Raw genomic sequence first — 20,526 nt, 5'->3', positions numbered from 1 at the left:
TAATGAAGTAATACCTCAAACCCATTAAGACAGCTATTACCAAAAAAAAAAAAAAGTGTTGGCTAGGATATGGAGAAAAGGGAATACTTGCACACTGTGGGAATGTAATGGTACGACCACTATGGTCGTACATTGCCAAGGATTATTGCAAAAAAAAGAAATACCATCAGTTCAGTTGAGTTCAGTCACTCAGTAGTGTGGACTGCAGAACGCCAGGCTTCCCTGTCCATCACCAACTCCCAGAGTTTTCTCAAACTCATGTGCATCGAGTTGGTGATGCCATACAAACATGTCATCCTCTTTCCCCCTCTCCTCTCACCTTCAATCTTCCCCAGCACCAAAGCCTTTTGAAATAAGTCAGCTCTTCACATCAGATGGCCAAAATATCAGAGTTTCAGCTTCAGCATCAGTCCTTCCAGTGAATATTAAGGTTGATTTACGTTAGGATTGACTGGTTTGATCTCCTTACAGTCAAAGGGATTCTCAAGAGTCTTCTCCAACAACACAGTACAAAAGCATCAATTCTTTGGCTCTCAATTTTCTTTATAGTCCAACTCCCATATCCACACATGACTACTGGAAAAACCATAGCTTTGACTAGATGGACCTTTGTCAGCAAAGTAATATCTCTGCTTTTTAATATGCTGTCTAGGTTGTTCATAGCTTTTTTTTTTTTTTTTTTTACAAGGAACAACTGTCTTTTAATTTCATGGCTGAAATCATTATCTGCAGTAATTATGGAGCCACAAAAAATAAAGTCTCTCACTGTACCCATTGTTTCCCCATCTATTTGCCATGAATCTATGGAACTGGATGCCATGATCTTAGTTTTCTGAATGTTGAGTTTTAGGCCAGCTTTTTCACTCTCCTCTTTCACTTTCATTAAGAGGCTCTTTAGTTCTTTGATTTTGGCCATAGCATGGTGTCATCTGCATATTTGAGATTATTGATGTTTCTCCCGGCAATCTTGATTCCAGCTTGTGCTTCATCCAGCCTGGCATTTTGGATGATATACTCTGCATATAAGTTAAATAAGCAGGGTGACAATATACAGCCTTGATGTACTTCTCTCCCAATTTGGAACCAGTCTGTTGTTCCATGTCCATTTCTAACTGTAGTTTCTTGACCTGCCCAGATTTCTCAGGAGGCAGGCAAGGTGGTCTGGTATTTCTATTTCTTGAACAATTCTCCACAGTTTGTTGTGATCCATACAGTCAACGGCTTTGGCATATTCAATAATGCAGAAGTAGATGTTTCCCTGGAACTCTTGCTTTTTCAGTGATCCAAAAGATGCTGGCAATTTTGATCTCTGGTTCCTCTGCCTTTCTAAATCCAGCTTTAACATCTGGAAGTTAACAGTTCACGTACTGTTGAAGCCTGGTTTGGAGGATTTTGAGCATTACTGGTGGCTCAGATGGTAAAGCATCTGCCTGCAATGAGGAAGTCCTGGGTTTAAGCCCTGGGTCAGGAAGATCACCTGGAGATGGAAATGGCAACCTACTCCAATACTCTTGCCTAGAAAATTCCATGGATGGAGGAGCCTGGTGGGCTACAGACCATGAGGTTGCAAAGAGTCAGAAACAACTGAGCAACTTCACTTCACTTTGCTAGCATGTGAGATGAGTGTGATTGTGAGGTAGTCTGAACACTTTTTAGCATTGCCTTTCTTTGGGATTGGAATGAAAACTGACCTTTTCCAGTCATGCGGCCACTGCTGTTATCTGAATTTGCTGGCATATTGAGTGCAGCACTTTCACAGTATCATCTTTTAGGATTTGAAATAGCTCCACTGGAGTTCCATCACCTCCACTAGCTTTGTTGGTAGTGATGCTTCCTAAGGCCCACTTGACTCTACATTCCAGGATGTCTGGCTCTAGGTGAGTGATCACACCATCCTGGTTATCTGGGTCATGAAGATCTTTTTTATATAGATGTTCTGTGTACTTTTATCATCTCTTCTTAATATCTTCTGCTTCTGTTAGTCCATATGTTTTCTGTCCTTTATTGAGCCCATTCTTGCATAAAATGTTCCTTGGTATCACTAATTTTCTTGAAGAGATCTCTAGTCTTTCCCATTCTATTGTTTTCCTCTATTACTTTGCACTGATCACTGAAGAAGTCTTTCTTAGCTCTCCTTGTTATTCTTTGGAATTCTGCTTCCACATGGGTATATCTTTCCTTTTCTCCTTTGCCTTTCACTTCTCTTGTTTTCTCAGCTATTTGTAAGGCCTCCTCAGAAAACCATTTTGCCTTTTTGCATTTGTTTTTCTTGGAGTGGTCTTAATCACTGCCTCCTGTACAATGTCATGAACCTCTGGCCATAGTTCGTCAGGCAGTCTAACAGATCTAATCTCTTGAATCTATTTGTCACTTCCACTCTGTAATCATAAGGGATTTGATTTAGATCACACCGGAATGGTTTAGTGGTTCTCCCTACTTTCTTCGATTTAGGTCTGAATGTGGCAATAAGGGTTCATGATTTGAGCACAGTCAGCTACCAGTCTTGTTTTTGCTGACTGTATATAGTTTCTCCACCTTTGGCTGCAAAGACTATAATCGATCTGATTTCGGTATTGACCATCTGCTGATGTCCATATGTGTAGTCTTCTCTTATGTTGTTGGAAGAAGGTGTTTGCTATGACCAGTGTGTTCTCTTGGAAAAACTCTGTTAGCCTTTGCTGTGGTTCATTCTGTATCCCAAAGACAAAATTGCCTATTACTCCAGGTATTTCTAGACTTCCTACCTTTGCATTCCAGTCCTCTATTATGAAAAGGACATCATTTTTAGGTGTTAGTTCTAAAAGGTCTTGTAGTAGTTCATAGAACCATTCAACTTCAGTTTCTTCAGCATTACTGGTTGGGGCATAGACTTGGATTGCTGTGATATTGAATAGTTCACCTTGGAAACGAACAGATCATTCTGTCGTTTTTGAGACTGTACACTAATACTGCATTTCAGACTCTTTTGCTGACCACGATGGCTACTCCATTTCTTCTATGGGATTCTTGCCCACAGTAGTAGATATAATGGTCATCTGAGTTAAATTCACCCATTCCAGTCCATTTTAGTTCACTGATTCCTAGAATGTTGACGTTCACTCTTGCCATCTCCTGTTTGACCACTTCCAATTTATCTTGATTCATGGACCCAAGATTCCAGGCTCCTATGCAATATTGTTCTTTATAGCATTGGACTTACTTCCATAACCAGTCACATCCACAACTAGGTGTTGTTTTGACTTTGGCTCTGTCTCTTCATTGTTTGTGGAGTTATTTCTCCACTAATCTCCAATAGCATATTGGGCACCTACCAACCTGGGGAGTTCATCTTTCAGTGTCTTATCTTTTTGCTTTGTTATATTGTTCATGGGGTTTTCAAGGCAAGAATAATGAAGTGGTTTGCCATTCCCCTCTCCAGTGGACCACATTTTGTCAGAACTCTCCACCATGACCCATCCATCTTGGGTGGCCCTTCATGGCCTGGCTCATGGTTTCATTGATTTAGACAGGACTGTCATCCATGTGATCAGTTTGATTAGTTTTCTGTGATTGTGGTTTTCATTCTGTCTGCCCTTTGATGTAGGATAAGAGGTTTATGGCAGCTTCCTGATGGGAGAGACTGACTGAGGGGGAAACTGGGTCTTGTTCTGATGGGTGGGGCCATGGCCAGTAAATTTTTTGTTGATGGGCAGGGTTGTGTTCCTTCTCTGTTTTTGACCTGTGGCAAAACTATGGTGGAGATAATGAAGATAATGGAGACCTCCTTCAAATGGTCCTGCACATACACTGCTTGCACTCAATGCCCCTGACCCTGCACCAGGCCACTGCTGCCCCACGCCTCTGCTGCAGACTCCTGGACACTCACAGGCAAGTCTGGGTCAGTCTCTTGTGGGGTCACTGCTTCTTTCTCCTCAGTCCTGGTGCATGCAAGGGTTTTGTTTGTGCCCTCCAAGAGTGTGTTTCCCAGTCCTGTGTAAGTTCTGGTGGGTCTACTGTAGGGTTAATGGTGACTTCCTCCAAGAGGGCTTATGCTGAACCTAGGTCTGCTGCACCCAGAGCCCCTACCCCTTCAGCAGGCCACTGCTGACCCATACCTCCATATGATTCAGAAAATATACCATATGATTCAGAAAAAATACTTTGGGGTATATTTCCAAACTCATTAAATCAAGATCTCAAAGATGCACTCCTGTAGTCACTACAGCACTATTCACAATAGCAAAGACATAGAAGTAACTTAAATATCTATGGACATATAACTGAATAAAGAAAATATAGTGTTTATGTATATACATACATATGGGCTTCCCTGGTGGCTCAGATGGTAAAGCGTTTGCCTGCAGTGCAGGAGACCCAGGTTCGATCCCTGGGTTGGGAAGATCCCCTGGAGAAGGAAATGGCAACCCACTCCAGTACTCTTGTCTGGAAAATTCCATGGGCTGAGGAGCTTGGTAGGATACAGTCCATGGGATCACAAAGAGTCGGACACGACTGAGTGACTTCAGTATATATATGTATAATGAAATATTATTCAGTCTTAATAAATCTTGTCATTTACATCAACATAAATGAAGGTGAAGGACATTATACTACAGTGAAAAAGGCCAGTTGCAGAAGGACATATACTACATGATACCACTTATATGAGAAATATAAAATATTCAAACTCATAATTAGAAATCATGGTAGAAAACAAAAAGGAACTAAAGAGCCTCAATGAAAATGAAAGAGGAGAGTGAAAAAGCTGGCTTAAAACTCAACATTCAGAAAACTAAGATCATGGCATCTGGTCCCAACACTTTATAGAAATAGATGGGGAAACAATGGAAAGAGTGACAGACTTTATTTTCTTGGGCTCCAAAATCACTGCAGATGGTGACTGTGGCCATGAAATTAAAAGATGCTTGCTCCTTAGAAGAAAAGTTACCTCAGTTCAGTTCAGTTCAGTCACTCAGCCATGTCCGACTCTTTGTGACCCCATGGATTGCCACACGCCAGGCCTCCCTGTCCATCACTAACTCCCGGAGTTCACTCAGACTCATGTCCATTGAGTCAGTGATGCCAGCCAGCCATCTCATCTTCTGTCATCCCGTTCTCCTCCTGCCCCCAATCCGTCCCAGCATGAGTCTTTTCCAATGAGTCAACTCTTCACATGAGGTGGCCAAAGTACTGAAGTTTCAGCTTTAGCATCATTCCTTCCAAAGAACACCCAGGACTGATCTCCAACCTAGACAGCCTATTAAAGACCAGACATCACTTTGCCAACAAAGGTCCATCTAGTCAAAGCTATGGTTTTCTCTGTAGTCATGTACAGAAAACTCTCATGTAGTGAGAGTTGGACCATAAAGAAGTCTGAGAACCAAAGAATTGATGCTTTTGAACTGTGGTATTGGAGAAGACTCTTGAGAGTCCCTTGGACAGCAAGGAGATCAAACCAGCAAGAAGAGATAAGAAAGCCTTCTTCAGCAATCAATGCAAAGAAATAGAGGAAAACAACAGAATGGGAAAGACTAGAGATCTCTTCAAGAAAATTAGAGATACCAAGGGAACATTTCATGCAAAAATGGGTTCGATAAAGGACAGAAATGGTATGGGCCTAACAGAAGCAGAAGATATTAAGAAGGTGTGGCAAGAATACACGGAAGAATGGTACTAAAAAGATCTTCATGACTCAGATAATCATGATGATGTGATCACTACTCTAGAGCCAGACATCCTCGAATGTGAAGTCAAGTGGGCCTTAGAAAGCATCACTAAGAACAAAGCTAGTGGAGGTGATGGAATTCCAGTTGAGCTGTTTCATATCCTGAAAGATGATGCTGTGAAAGTGCTGCACTCAATACGCCAGCAAATATGGAAAACTCAGCAGTGGCCACAGGACTAGAAAAGGTCAGTTTTCATTCCAATCCCAAAGAAAGGCAATGCCAAAGAATACTCAAACTACTGCACAATTGCACTCATCTCACATGCTAATAAAGTAATGCTCAAAATTCTCCAAGCCAGGCTTCAGCAATACGTGAACCGTGAACTTCCTGATGTTCAAGCTGGTTTTAGAAAAGGCAGAGGAACCAGAGATCAAATTGCCAACCTCTGCTGGATCATGGAAAAAGCAAGAGAGTTCCAGAAAAACATCTGCTTCTGCTTTATTGACTACCCAAAGCCTTTGACTGTGTGGATCACAATAAACTGTGGAAAATTCTGAAAGAGATGGGAATACCAGACCACCTGACCTGCCTCTTGAAAAATCTGTATGCAGGTCAGGAAGCAACAGTTAGAACTGGACTTGGAAAAATAGACTGGTTCCAAATAGGAAAAGGAGGACGTTAAGGCTGTATATTGTCACCCTGCTTATTTAACTTATATGCAGAGTACATCATGAGAAATGCTGGACTGGAAGAAACACAAGCTGGAGTCAAGATTACCGGGAGAAATATCAGTAACCTCAGAGATGCAGATGACACCACCCTTATGGCAGAAAGTGAAGAGGAGCTAAAAAGCCTCTTAATGAAAGTGAAAGAGGAGATCGAAAAAGTTGGCTTAAAGCTCAACATTCAGAAAACGAAGATCATGGCATCTGGTCCCATCACTTCATGGGAAATAGATGGGGGAAACAGGGGAAACAGTGTCAGACTTTATTTTTGGGGGCTCCAAAATCACTGCAGATGGTGATTGCAGCCATGAAATTAAAAGATGCTTACTCCTTAGAAGAAAAGTTATGACCAACCTAGATAGTATATTCAAAAGCAGAGACATTACTTTGCTGACTAAGGTCCATCTAGCCAAGGCTATGGTTTTTCCAGTAGTCATGTATGGATGCGAGAGTTGGACTGTGAAGAAGGCTGAGCGCTGAAGAATTGCTGCTTTTGAACTGTGGTGTTGGAGAAGACTCTTGAGAGTCCCTTGGACTGCAAGGAGATCCAACCAGTCCATTCTGAAGGAGATCAGCCCTGGGATTTCTTTGGAAGGAATGATGCTAAAGCTGAAACTCCAGTACTTTGGCCACCTCATGCGAAGAGTTGACTCATTGGAAAAGACTCTGATGCTGGGAGGGATTGGGGGCAGGAGGAGAAGGGGATGACAGAGGTTGAGATGGCTGGATGGCATCACGGACTCGATGGACGTGAGTCTGTGTGAACTCTGGGAGATGGTGATGGACAGGGAGGCCTGGAGTGCTGCGATTCATGGGGTTGCAAAGAGTCGGACACGACTAAGCGACTGAACTGAACTGAACTGAGTCCTAAAGAAAATCAACCCTGAAAGGGCACCTGGAAGGACTGATGCTGAAACTCCAATACTTTGGCCATCCAATACAAAGTGTTGATTGCTTACAAAAGACCCTGATGCCGGGAAAGATTGAAGGCAGGAGGAGAAGGGGATGACAGAGGATGAGTTGGTTGGATGGCATCACCAACTTAATGGACATGAGTTTGAGAAAGTTCTGGGAGATGCTGAAGGACAGGGAAGCCTGGTGTGATGCAGTCCATGGGGTTAGAAAGAGTTGGACCCAACTGAGTGAGTGAACAACAACTTATATGAGGAATCTAAAACAGTCAGACTCAGAATCAGAGAGTAGGATGGTGGTTGCTGGGAGCTGGGAGGTCAGGACAACAGGGAGCTCAAAGGTACAGTTTCAGTTATAAAAGATGAATAAATCTTAGATATCTACTATATAAAGCCTACAGTTAACAGAACTGTATTGTGTACTTATACATTTGCCAAGTGTGCTAATCATGAGAAAAAGAAAGAGAGCAAGAGGAAAGTTTTGGAGATGATAGATTGTTTGTGACATACATTATGGTGATGATTTCACAGATAGATACTGATCTCCAAACTCATCAAGGTGAATATATTAACTATGTACATATTTTTATATGTCAGTCATCCCTCAATAAAATATTTAAAAAAGAAAAAGATAAGATGGTGCTTAAATAGTGAGTATCAGTTCCTAAAAGGAAAGAATCCATATTGATGGATTTTACATGAAATGATGTTAGATGCAGGCAAGAAATAAGCATGCTTTGATCCTACAAATTGAGAAGTGTGCTTTGATTGGCTAAAATAGAGATGTTAAAATCTTAAGAGGATTTCTTACAACAAATTGCTTATCAGGCATTCTGTAGAATGACTTGACTGTCTTGAAGAGAGATTAACTAGGGAGGTAAATTAAATTACAATATTAGTTTTGATTTAATCAAGCAAGTAAGATTTAGGATTAATCAGTCTAAGCCCTACACTTATATTATGACACATTTAAAATTAGTCATTTTAGTAATTTTTTATTTTCTGTCATCTTTTTATCTGTTATATTATAGACTAACAATGGACATTTGAGGAGGGAATGGTGACTATATACTTCTATAGTACCAAAAGTTGTTCTGAGTTCATTGGATTTTTAGTTTCTTGTGATGGAGGGGCAGCAACCCTACCTCATTATGTTACCAAAAAAGGTATCTCCATCATCTCAGCTAACTCAAATTTCAGGCAGTTGCTTAATGAAGAATGTAATCAACCTCCAAATAGTACCTTACTGAATTCAATCCTTTTTTTGAGCAGAAGCAATCATCATAGCTTTATTTGATTGGGTATTTATTGATTTCTTAATTTTTACTTATACTTCTGGTTGCTGTGGTTGGATACCCATGAAGTATCAAAAATGTTGTGTTGGCAGAAACACCATTGACACATTTCAAAAACGAAGACAATATCGAGCAGTGTAAACAAAGCACTTGATTTGGGTATTTTTGAATGTCAAAATGCATGCTTCATGCAATTATCGTAATAGTTGTCTAAGGAAGTCACTTAAAAACAAACAACCATTGCTCCTTGGACAGGGAAGCCTGTATTGCTGCAGTCCATGGGGTCACAAAGAGCTGGACATGACTGAGCAACTGAACTGAACAGATTACTCCTTAGTGTCAGTATTACATATTAGGACTAGGGGCATAGGCAAATTATAAATAGTTTGGAATTTCTGATAGTTAGACATACCTCAAGGATTTTAAGACTTTTACTTTATTTCTACCAAATTATATTTAGAAACTCATTAGAGACGGAAACAGTTGACAGAATGAAGGCTATCCTTTTCATCTAACCCTGTTCATTCCCAACTAGAAGCTGATAAAGACAGAATCAAGACAAGAGAAAAGTAAAAGACAACAGGAATCTAATCTCTTATCTATAGGAATCTTAGTGAATAAATTTTTTTCTTGGAGGCGGCTGGCAATAAGTGTCCATTTTAACATCTGTTTTGAATGCTAGTACATTTGTTAATGTAAATGAAAACTCTCAACTCTTGCCTCCTTTTTAGAGTACATAGGATATGCTGTGCTTAATCGCTCAGTTGTGTCTGACTTTTTGCGACCCCATGGACTGTAGCCCACCAGGCTCTTCTGTCCACGGGGATTTTTCAGGCCAGGGGATCTTCCCAACTGCCTGCATTACAGGTGGTTTCTTTACCATCTGAGCCACCAGGGGAGCCCTAGAGTATATAAGCTGAAATGAACTACTTACAAATAAAATAAGAACTTTGGCTTTCACCTATATATACCTTTTTTTCATTGAATGAAAAATTCTTTAAGTTCTATAGCCCTTTACAGTTTTCAAAAGTTTCACTGATGATTTTATATAGTCCCATAATAACCCTTCTTTTTCATCCCACCACTTTACATTCCCCTTTCCTCTTCCTTCTTCCCACTGTAACCACTAGTTTGTTCTCTTATCTGTGAGTCTGCTTCTTTTTGTTTTATTCACTGATTTGTGTATTTTTTAGATTCCATATATATATAACTTTTTAAAGTGGATGGTATCTTCAAATGCCTAAAAATATTCAAGTATCCTATTCATAGTAGTTTTGAAAAAAATCCCACTATCCCTGCCACGAGTCATGTTCCTTTTGAAGAAATAGACTTTTAATTTCTAGAAGGAATCCAAGTTCTTGGCTTAAAAGGTTTATCTTAAGGTTTCAAGTAATTCTTTGCTCACCTAGTCTCATCTTCTTGTTTTCAGGTAGAAATGGTTAGCATACATCTTACAAAAAGAAAAGAACGAGGCCTGAATTATAATGTTTGTTGATTTCCAAAGTATAGATACTCATACCCTTAGGCAAATAAAGTTAACAATGTGACATCACTGAATACAAAATTTAGAAGAGAAATGCATATAATTGACTCTCATGAGGGAATCTAATCATTCTCTATAACTATATACTTCTTGGCCAAGATTATTCATAGGCAATTCTTATAGTTTGTTTTATTTTGCATAGAATGTCAGAATAATACAACTGGTTTTAGAAGAGCCAGAAAACATTCATTACCCTCCTAAAGGTACTCTTAAATTAATTTTAAATATAACAAGATGTGACTGTCATTATGGTATGATTTTTCTGCAATTATGAATCAGAGATGATAAGCCATGGCCTGTTATTTGTATAGAAAACAACAGAACATACTTGTGGAGGTCTTCAAAGTAATACTTCTGACTCTCATTGACAGATGAGGAAACTGTGCTGAGGACAGTTTAGATAGCATAATCAGAGTTGATTTTAGGAATGGATTTCTTAATAAGTTGATGAGTTCGGTAGTTTTTTTTACAACAAACTTCCTAAACACTCTTTTTGCCAATAGTATTTTTACATACTTGAACAAGAAAACTTCACATAAAAGACAAAACATTTATTTAGATACATGAATAAGCTTAGCAAACACCAAGGATTTATATAAATTGGGTCAGCATCATGATTTCTTAGACATTCCAGTGGAGGCTCCAATACCGTGAGGCTTTTCTTTCAGGAGTGGGAAACCTGGGTCATTAAGTGGTGGTGTGTTCTCCCTTGCTTCAATTTCTGTCTCTTTAGACTTGTCTGTGTTCAGCTGTATTCAAAGAAATGAGGCAGCCTAGGAGATTCATTCAGCAGTAGAGATTTCCTATACCTCATAGTTTTACTTTTGGCAAGTTATTGAGATCTAACATTAATCTTTTTAGATTATTCATAAAGTTTTCCTTTTAGCTTTAACCTTACTGGAGATGATCACAGTACATTTCTTTAGGTAAAAGAGTACAGTAAAAGGTTAAAGAATGAGAAGATGAGAGTGGGTGCCACAGTGGTTCAATATTCAGAATACCATGGAGATAGTTACTATTACAGGGGTCCTGATACAAGATAGACAGGCAGCCAACAAAAGAATTTATCAGTCTATCTACTCTAAAGAAACAATGTATGCATGATCAGGAGGCTGAACTTAGCTCTGCCAATCAAAAGTCAAGATCCCTTGACCCAGGTTACCAGACCTGAATCAATGTTAAGATCCAGGACCTATCGACTGAAGCAAAAGTTTGACCCCCACCCCCCACCTCTTGAAAAATGATGCTGCAACATCATGGAAAGGATATATGGTAATCATTCACTTGGTTTCTCCTAAGGGATCTATGGCCATCTCCTCAGATACTGTTAAGGAAAGGAAATACTGAGATCATGTGAAGACTTTTGACATCAATCTGTGGAGACTTAAGTATCACATCATGACTCTTGTTAGAGTTGCTGGAGTACATGAGAAGATATAAGCAAGGAAGTTAAAGATACTATATCCCAGTTCTAGGCCACAAATGGTCCACAAATTCATCTAGATATCATTCCCTGGTCACCAAATATGTAATTACAATGGATTTAAATGGTGGTTGGCTGAACTCCCATTGGTTCCTTGGTTTCTGGAGTGACAGAATAATGGGGAAAGTCAAATAGGGAGTATCTGTAGAAATTAGTGCCACCAAGATTTAAAAAAATGAAGTATGGCACTCCTCATAATATCTTCATTTAATTAATCAGTCAGGCCCCTACACAAACCACACAGATGTTGATAAATTATAGTGCACTGCTGTGAACTCAAACAAGTATTTCTTCTCATGCATCTGGGGCATTAGATGTATAATAGTATCTCTGATAGAGCAGATGAACACAGTTTCATGTATCTGGAATATTGCCATTGTTTTCTTTTCCATCTTAATCAGGAAGAAGGATAAGAAGCAGTTTGAATTCATGTTGAATGAATAACAGTACATAGTTATGGTCTTGTTCCAAAGCTATTTTAACTCTTCTGCCCTCTGTCATATACAGTCTGAAGGAGTCTGGGCACAAGGAGTACTGCCCGTGGCAAAGGTCATGAGGTTAAGGGGCCCTACAGGCAATGGTGAGTCGTGCCTTAAAGGAGTCTCGCTGGACCTGCTCGTGCATCTGCCCCAAAACCAGAGTCTGCCTGCTTTACTATGTTATGCCTTTCACCAACTCCTCTGACATTAACAGGGGGCTGTCCCCCCACCACCTTTTTCTGGAAAAAGTTAATTTAGAGCTTTTAGATGAGTCTCCTGGGCATAATAAGAGTGTTTCAGTCCAAAAACCCCTCTGATGGCTTTCTAGCCCGGCTGCCAGACTCTTACAGCTGTGCATGTGATTGTTCGTGGCCTCCTGACCGCGAGAGGCATAGGAAGCTTAAAACATCCTAGGAATGTAGGGGCTTCTGAGGAGTCAAAATCATTAGAATAGGATTGATTAAGGGTTTCATTTGTTGAGCCAATACTTGCTGACAAGTTTTCATATATCTTAATGTAACTTTATTTAGTACTTTGAGGGTGATACAGAGTAAAGAAAAACACTTCAGGGAAAATGAGATTAACATTCATTAAGGAAGAGAGTCATAAAATGTTAACAGGCCTCTTGGCCAGAAGATAATGTAAATCACCTGAGACCTTTTGTATACGGAAAGATTTGCAGAAAGAAAGCCTGGTCTTGATAAGGGTCAGGGCTGCTGACCCTGCATAACTTTGTGTTATCCATTGATCCCTATGTACAACTTAAAGTATAAAAGCTTTTCTGGAAAATAAAGGGCGGACCAGTTTCTCAGACCAGTCTCTCGGAAATCCGGCTCCCCTCGAGTCGACTCTCTCTCTCTTTCTCTTTCTCCCTCTCCCTCCCTCTCTTTTTCAGGCTGATCCCTTGGAACACAGAGGCTCTTCATGTCTGCTTATTTGCCCGGGCTTCTAAGACCCATGGGAGAGGGAGCCCAAGGTGGGGCACCCTCCGCTATTCAAGCAGGCGCCAGTGGCCTACGTAGATGGTGCAAGTTTCATGTCTTGAGACTTTATTAGCTTTCCGTGTAAACCAAGGAATATCAGCCTCTTTTCTCCTCTATTTTTTCACTATATTATTCTTCCCTAATCTCCCTTTAAATTTCTAATTAATCCCTCTTTAATTGTCGACTCGGTCCCTGCTTCGAATTCACTGGATCCACCGGGGCTGGACCCCAGAAGGGGTCCCTTATGAGTTAGCGACAGAGAAGGCAAAAGGGCAAAACTGATTAACTGATCAATCAGATCAGTGTGTAGGTGTATACTGAAAACGGACTGCTGATTCATCCCCACAGAGGGGTGGTCCTGAAGTCAATGTTGAAGGAAATCCTCCCAATGGGTGGATTTGGATAGTGTATCCAACTATCTAATTTATGTAGGAAAAAAAATGTAATCTGAGGTAAGATTATGCAAAGACTCTGGCAGAGGCAAATGGGGACCTGGAAAGAGAAAGACTGGGAATTTGAGGACAAAGGAAAGGAGATGATACATGTAGAGAGACATATGAGAGTGGCCATAAATCATCAGCTTTAAAACACTTGATAATGTCCTCAATATCTGCTAGCAAAGAGGCACATACACACAAAACACACCTAAATGGACAGATTGACTTGGCCATTTGATGTCAGCCCATATCTATCATATCATCAAGCATCCCAATAGCCATGGTGTCAGGGCTGTACCTGTGTGTGGACCAAACATCTTAGGATTCAGCATCCATTCCCAAATGCTGATTCATTCTGAGTGTACAACCTACCACTAAACTAATATTAAGTCAGGAATATAGCAAAAGTCCTCAAAGAATCCCACAAACCGACATCATGACAAATGTTTTTATTTGACACTTTGTACCCTGGGAAGGTCTTTATTTTTGACTAGAATGAATATTTTCCTGGTATGGGTTTGCCTTTTCTGCTCACAAGGCTTTAACTAGTTCCACTATCAGAGGATTTACAGAGTATTTGTTCAAAAGACATGGAAGAACACAAAATCATCTTAGATCAGTTTTTTTCCCCACAGAAAAGCAGGTATGAAAATGGGAACAGAATAATAGATGCTGTAGGTCCTATCACATACTCTGAAGTTATTTGCCTGAGACATGTGGGATGGCCTTTTGAAACTGTAGCTGAGAGGTCAGCATGGGGAATATCTGCATGAATGAGGAGGAATATTACTCCCAGGGACCAATTGCGGCATTTTTGCTTTCTATCTCTGCAATTTTAAGCAATGTAAGCAACTTTAAGTTTTCAGGGGGAAATCTTTCAACCAGGGAGACAGTTAGAATTTCTTTAAACTTTAAGCTATTACCTCTGTGTGGTCACTTCTTGCTTCTTTCAAGAGTGCAGGAAATAATCAGAGGAATCACCACCTTGCTTAAAGTAATTGATCCTGATGATCAGAAAGAGGTAGAGGGCTCTGTTACAAAAGGGCTGCTGCTGCTGCTGCTAAGTTGCTTCACTTGTGTCTGACTCTGTGCGACCCCATAGATGGGGGCCCACCAGGCTCCCCCGTCCCTGGGATTCTCCAGGCAAGGACATTGGAGTTGGTTGCCATTTCCTTCTCCAATGGATGAAAGTGAAAAGTGAAAGTGAAGTCAGCAAAGAATATGTTTGGGACCCAAGTGATATACTTTGGCATTCCATGGTTTTCCTCTTGGCCAATTTGGACAGTAAATGGACAAGCAAAGCTACTGTGGCCTGAGAAGGGCATAGTGACTAAGTGTTCACACTTGTCAGGAGCAAGGATCTGGGTCACTCTACCAGACCTAAGTAATTATTAACCATAGGTGATGGGAATACAGAATGGTTGTAAAGAAGAGAATCAAAGATTATCAGCTGCAGCCTCAAGAACAACTATACTGGTGAAGGTTGTTCTCTGTCTTAAAGAGCCTTCCTCTGGTTAAGTTTCTCCAGGAAAGAAACCAATCAGAATCTTTGAAATACTGTTCTTAGATGAGGTGAATTTATTATTTGAACTAAGTAGACCCAAGAAGCACAGTACTGAGTCCTGGTTGATGCTATGATCCTACCCACATACCTCATTCAAGGCCAATACAGTCACTACTCCAGCTGCTGAGTACTGGCATCTTAGGATCTATACCTGGGAACAGGTCCAGGCATAGCTCTCAGCTAAAAAGAAACTTCCTTGCTCAAGATTTTGCCCCCTTCCTAAGGCCAGTCAGCACAGAATGACTGGTTTATGCAGGGGTCACAGCCACCATCCCCTTTCTTTGACTTGGGACAACTCTGAAGGGCCATCCTAGAATCATGGCTTCCTATAGGATTGACTGAGGCATCTTCACTAATGCACCAAAACTTCTCCCTTTTCCCAGTTATGTTTCTCTCATTCTCTTACAGGTGCTCCCAAGAGCACTTTTCAATTAACTACCATGTCAGAGTATTTCTTGGGAAACCAAATATAAGGCAGTGACCTTTCATTTTCTTATAACATTTCCATTTTTTCCTACTTTATCTTCAACTCTATTCCCATGGAGCTAAGAGATCGAGTTGTGCTTGTCCCATAAACTTTTCATTTTAAATTGTTCCCTTTCTGGCCTCTTTCATCTATCTTCTTTTCCTTTTCTCTCTAATGGCCCCAACATACCTGGACTTTCAAGCTGACATCTCATTGATGATGTAGGGGCAAAGTTGGGACCTTTGCTGAAAGCAGTCTTTTATAGCCCTATGATATTTCACCAGGTTAGGATACCATTACCGGGCAGTGTTGCATTGATTTATATACTCTGGGGAAAGCACTTGGAAGAAAATCCTACCTGAAGGATGGACTTTAGCTGGAGCCAACAAGACAAAAATGCCACAATCTAAAACTTCCTTTTCGATCTTTTTCTAAGTAATTTTTTTTTTAAGATTCCATGCACAGCAGGTCAAATATTCAGCTATATGTTCTAGAAACTTAAAAATGTCTCCCTCCACCATTCAAATCTGAGTAGATTTTAGAAATTCTATAAAGTACTGCATACAAGCATCCACTAATTTCACTCTTTTTTTAAATCCTTCTGAGTTGCTGCTTTCTGAGCATGGAGAATACTGCTGTTTGATTCTATCTTGTCTATTCAGTTGTTTGATTTAATCAAGTTCAGTAAATGAAGAAGACTAAAGGTTAAACTGATATTCCAAATATATAAAAGAGAATATATATTGTTAGAAATACATTTATTTCTAAAAAGTAAGATGGATCTATATAAAAATAAAATAGTGATTCTTTTAAGGATTGGCACCAAAGAACTATAAATAATTTCGAACTTTTTAAAATTTTGCTTTTTGCTGTTGGCCCCATCATGTCATACTCTGCATTCCAGAGTTGACTTTAGATGGAACAAATCTCTACTTCAAAGGTAGCTTTATTCTTTGAGCAGCTCTGCCTCTCACAGAATGGAATGAGAAACCTTTGTTTCTGTGTCACAGAATTGATACTGTTCTTTTTGTCATAGAGATGTGATGCTTCAATGATACCTTCCTAACCACCTTGATGTCCCCGGCTGAAGAAGTTAACTTAGTTTCACTGTGCTTAGGTTCACTTAATTGCATTATGAAGAATTTAGGTTAGTGTCCAGACTAGTACTTCAACCTTCAAGCTTAAAACACACATACAGACAGACTCACATGAAAAGATACACAAATTACCTTACCAATGCTTGGAACATAGTAACTTGTCAATGAATGTTAATTTTTATGATTGTTATTATCACATGAATTGATGTGTTCATACAGTAAGAAGCTATAGTAGTAGTAGATTTATATAATTACAATGTAAAAACAGAGGGGAGAAATTCTGATTAATAGAGACACTTTTCCTTACTATTTGATTTTGGACTTTAGATTTTGATGAAATAGACTTAAAAATATAAATCTGACATATCAGATTTAAATATATATATTGCTCATTCTGTGAGGCCATAATTACACTGATACCAAAACCAGGATAAGACACTATAAAAAAAAAGAAAAAACTACAGGCTAATATATTTTATCAGTATAGATGTAAAAATCCTCAATAAAATATTAGCAAACCAAATTCAACATATAGAAAGGATCATATTCCATGACCTAGTTGGATTTATTCCAGGGCCACAAGGATAGTTCAATATTTGTAAATCAATCATTGTGATAACAGCATATTAACAAAAAGGATAAAAATTGCATGATTATCTCAATAGATGCAGAAAAAGCACTTGAAAAAAGTCAACTGCCATTCATGATAAAATACTCAAAATGGGTATAGAGGGAACATGTCTCAACTTGATAAAGCCATTTATGACAAATCCATAGCTAACATCACACTCAATGGTGAGAATGTGAAAGCTCTTGTTCTAAATTCAGATATAGGACAAGGATCCCCACTCTTGCCACTTTTAACATATTAATATAGTTTTGGAAGTCCTAGTCATGGCATTTAGACAAGAAATAAAAGGCATCCAAAATTGGAAGGGAAGAAGTATAACTTTTATTATTAGCAGGTTACATGATACTTTATATTGAAAATCCAAAAGTATCTATTCAGAAACCATGAAAGCTAATAAATGAATTTAGTAAAGTTATAGTGTACAAAATTAGTTTATAGAAATCTTCTGCTTTTTCTATACAGTGATAATAAACTATCAGAGGGAGAAAGTTAAAAAAAAATCCCATTTAAAATTCTATCAAAAACAAGAATAAACTTAATGAAGGAGGTGAATAACTATACTCTGAAAAATGATAGACATTGATGAAAAAAATTAAAGATGATACAAAACAATGTAAAATGCCCCATGCTCTTGAACTGAAAGAATTAACATTAAAATTACCATATTAGCCAAAGCAATCTACAGATTTAATACAGTCCCTGTAAAAATACCCAAGAATTTTTCACAGAACTAGAACAAATAATCCTAAAATCTGTACAGAACAACAAAAGACTCCAAATTGCCAAAGTAATCTTAAAAAAAAAAATCTGGAGGTATCACCTCTCATACTTCAGACTATTCTATAAAGCTACAGAAATCAAAACAGCATGGTATTGGCATATAAACAGTATAGCAAAATGAAACAACCAGTCAAAAAAATAAAAATGTTCAGAAGACTTGAATAGACGTTTTTCCAAAGAAAATATACAGATGGCTAACAGGTACATGAAAAGATGCTCAACATTGATAATTATTAAAGAAAGGCAAACAAAAACAACAAATGTTTGATGATGATATGGAGAAAAAGGAAACTTTGTACACTGTAGGTAGGAATGTAAATTGGTACAGCCACTATGGAAAACAATATGGAGATTCCTCATAAAACTAAAATTAGAACTATCATATGATTCAGCAATTCCACTCTTGGGTATGTATAGGAGACAAAAAACACACACATCAAAAACCTAAAACTGATATATGCACTCCAGTATTCATAGCAGCATTATTTACAATAGCCAAGATATGGAAGCAACCTCAAGCAAATAAATGAATGGATAAATTAAATATTTCTATATACCTATACACATGTATGTGTGTGTGTGTATATATATATACACACACATACACAGTTGGGGGGTCCAAAGCACTGGGATCCAAAGCTACCAGGGAAGCTCCCATATTCATATAAATATACATGGGAGCTTCCCTGGTGGCTCAGATGGTAAAGAATCTGCCTGCCAAGCAGGAGACCTGGCTTTGATCCTGGAGCCAGGAAGGTTTCCTGGAGAAGGGAATGACTACCCACTGCAGTATTCTTGCCTGGAGAATTCCATGAACTGGGGAGCCCGATGGGCTACAGTCTATGAGGTTGCAAAGAGTCAGACACAACTGAGCAACTAACACTTCTCACTTTCATATATGAATATAACTCAACCATACTGCTACTGCTAAGTCACTTCAGTCACATAGGACTCTGTGTAACCCCATAGACGGCAGCCCACCAGGCTTCCCTGTCCCTGGGATTCTCCAGGCAAGAACACTAGAGTGGGTTGCTATCTCCTTCTCCAATGGATCACAGTGAAAAGTGAAAGTGAAGTCGCTTAGTCATGTCCAACCCTCAGGGACCCCATGGACTGCAGCCTTCCAGGCTCCTCCATCCATGGGATTTTCCAGGCATAAGAGAGAATTAAATTCTTCCATTTGCAGCAATGTGGATGGACGTAGAAGGTATCATGCACAGTGAAAGACAGAGAAAGAAAAATTCTACATGATATCACTTATATGGACAATCTAAAAAAATAAACAAATATACACAGAGGAACAGAAATGGACTCAGATACAAACTATGGATTACCAGTGAAGAGAGGTAAAGGGGCAAGGCAAGATAGGGGTAAGAGATACAAACTAATATATATGAAATAGATAAGCAACAAGGACACATTGTACAGCACAGGGAATTTTGATCATTATCTTGTGATAAACTTTAATGCAGTATAACATGTAAAAATACTGAATCTTTATGCTCTACACCTGAAACTAGTATTATAAATCAATTATACTTCAATAATGCTTACAATAATACATTAGTGGGAAAATATGCATGTGTTTAAATGAACTGCCAAAATATGTAATTCCAAGTTTTCAGCAAGTTCAAGCAAGAGAAGTGAAGTGAGGGGGTCCAAAGTGCTAACATTCAATGTGATACCTTTTAGCCAAAATATGCTTAAGGACTCTTTTATATTATCAATTACCTCTTGCTCATGCACTGATATACAACATGAATTCAGAATAAAACTGAATTGCACATAGACAAATAGCTTCTCTTTAGATTTTATAAGTGAGCTCCCACCATAGAGTCTCCAGGAACCGGCACATAGATTACATCAAATTAATTTACTGTCAGATCATTCCTTTCATGATCTATTACCCACTGATGCCCTAGTATCAATCAGACAAGTGACTGATTAACTAGATGGGCCTTTTTCAAAGTCCCCTGCAGGCCAACAGATTCCAGACTTTTCAATCAGCAGGTAGAAAACAATTTCAGAGGAACGAACATTAAAAAAGAAAAAGGAAAGGAAGAAGCCTACACTATATTTTATGTTTTTACTCTCAACTCAAGGAAATGCAGCCTATCCATGAGATCTTTGAAAGTCTCATGACTCATGAGATAGTGTAAAGAATAAAGAAAAAAGAATTTGAAATCTAGATTCTGTACCTTTTATATAACTTCACATAGTTCATAGATTGGACTGAACTTTTAAGAATATATGATGATTATGGGACTGCTTGAACAATTAGAATGGTTACAATATCTTATTATTTTAGTCCAACTACAGGCTTGAGTGAATACATTCAAAATATACTGATTGAACATCTACAATGTACCTGACACCTGATAGTAATGACACGGCTGGACCCTAACATTTCATCTCAATTGATCCTCACCCTTCTGAAAGAAAATACAATTTTTATCCCTGGGAGCTCAGGCACAGAGAGGTTAAATA

At 38.9% G+C, this 20,526-nt stretch overlaps 1 protein-coding gene and 1 non-coding gene across 2 annotated transcripts in view; one reads left to right on the top strand and one right to left on the bottom strand.

Moving 5' to 3' along the window:
• The window catches only part of SPAG16 (sperm associated antigen 16), a 1,101,103-nt gene that overhangs the window by 89,351 nt on the left and 991,226 nt on the right, over positions 1-20,526 (bottom strand). The window lies entirely within an intron of this gene.
• On the top strand, positions 4,307-4,378 carry TRNAC-GCA (transfer RNA cysteine (anticodon GCA)). The gene has a single exon. It is a non-coding gene; the product is annotated as a tRNA-Cys (tRNA).

The sequence above is a fragment of the Budorcas taxicolor genome, chromosome 2, assembly GCF_023091745.1.
Source record: "Budorcas taxicolor isolate Tak-1 chromosome 2, Takin1.1, whole genome shotgun sequence".
Taxonomy (NCBI): domain Eukaryota; kingdom Metazoa; phylum Chordata; class Mammalia; order Artiodactyla; family Bovidae; genus Budorcas; species Budorcas taxicolor.
Note: the sequence above shows the minus strand (reverse complement) of the source record. Positions and strands in the feature narration are given on the sequence as shown.